The sequence below is a fragment of the Teleopsis dalmanni genome, chromosome X (assembly GCF_002237135.1).
Source record: "Teleopsis dalmanni isolate 2A chromosome X, ASM223713v2, whole genome shotgun sequence".
Classification (NCBI taxonomy): domain Eukaryota; kingdom Metazoa; phylum Arthropoda; class Insecta; order Diptera; family Diopsidae; genus Teleopsis; species Teleopsis dalmanni.
This window is the reverse complement of record NC_051848.1, coordinates 84,173,454-84,175,135: the sequence shown is the minus strand read 5'-3', so window position 1 is coordinate 84,175,135 and position 1,682 is coordinate 84,173,454.

Genomic DNA, 1,682 nt, shown 5'->3' with positions numbered 1-1,682 from the left:
TATTTTTAATGGTTTTTCATATTTATTATGTCCATTTTGCGTGAGTGCATATTTTTCATCCTCAGTAAATATGTTTGCTTTCTTTAATTTTAGTACATGAATTTCTCCCTTTTTATTACCTCAAATATTACATCGTTAAATGTTATTGTTTGCACTGAAAGTTTGCTCGATATTTAAATTTTAATACTATTAAAGTTTTATGGAATTTATTCCAACACCGAAATGCTTTTATTTTTTGCATGGAATTATACATGAAAATATGAAATTTGATTTTATAGAAATATTAAATTATTGCAAGCAAATCATATTCGAAAGAGTTATGTTTTTGTTTGAATGCATTTCAATGTTACTGAAAACAGTTAAAAAATTCCAAACAAAACTATTAAATTACTGAAGCCTCACACAACGCACGAAAGCATTAAATGCATAGAGAGTTAGGAACCCGGAGCGAATAAGCAAATATTTGCAAACAAATTGTGTTAAATAACAATTATGCATTAAAAAACATTATTTTGTAGAAATTTTTTATTTGGAAATTAATACATACTCGTATTAAAAATTATTTTAATTATAAATCTATTTTTTTTTCCTTCAGTATCACGAGCACTCATTCCAGCCAAAAACACAGATACTGATTACTTTTTCGGAAATTAATAATTAATACTAAAGAGTAGTTAAATGAAGGATATAGTTTTTTGATTTAATACGAAAACAAAACAGTTTAGTACTAGATTCACACTAGAGTTTTGTTTGTAATCTTAGCTGTCAAAAGTTATAAACGGACAACTGAAATCACACGACGTTAGTTGTAATCTGGAAAGTAGTACTTTCCAACTACTTTCACAAAATATTTACCTTGCGCAGGACTATGTAATCTAAAGATAATGCACAAGGAGCTCTCCATGTAAGTGGAATTGTAATTGAATACGACTATAAAATAAAAGAATGAAAAAATTAATTTTATTATAAGTCATAACTTTTTCTTCAGAGTAGCAAAAAATACTCATTATTTACGAAAGAAAACATGTGAAGCAACAACAACGCTCTTAAAATCTTCAGAGTAAGGCTTTATTCCCAAAAAAATTTAAGCTTTAAGTCTTAGTGCGGCCAAATACGAAATTTAATCTATTGCGAATTTCTACCGGAAATATGTTGAGAAATTCCAGTCACCCGTTAAAATTATATGAGCATTTCATTTACTAATAAATTAATAATAATAAACTTGAAATATACAATATAAAAATGCCGTTCTAATATTCATTTCGTTTTCTTTTATTAAAATCAATTTAATTTTAGTTTAGAATTTTTATATATCATATTGAGTACAACCCCCAACAAAAACATATTTCAAAAAAAAAAACCATTCGAAATATTTTGAAAATGATGCCAATTTTTTTCAATCAGACTTAATGCTGTTTTTCACAACTCTGAAAAAAAAAGTATGGCCATATAATTGTTTGGAGTTCACATTTAATCGTTAATATATTTCTTGCCTAAAGATCTTTTTAAACTTTTAATAACTGTATTTTTAGTTTTTTATCACAACTTTATTCAATACTAGCTACTTCAAGCTTTCTTTAGGTACAAATAAATTTTTATACTGGAAGGACCAAGTAAGAATTTAGTTTTTTTCGTTACTATGGACTTTTTTTTTTTTTTTTATTTTTTTTATTTATTTTATT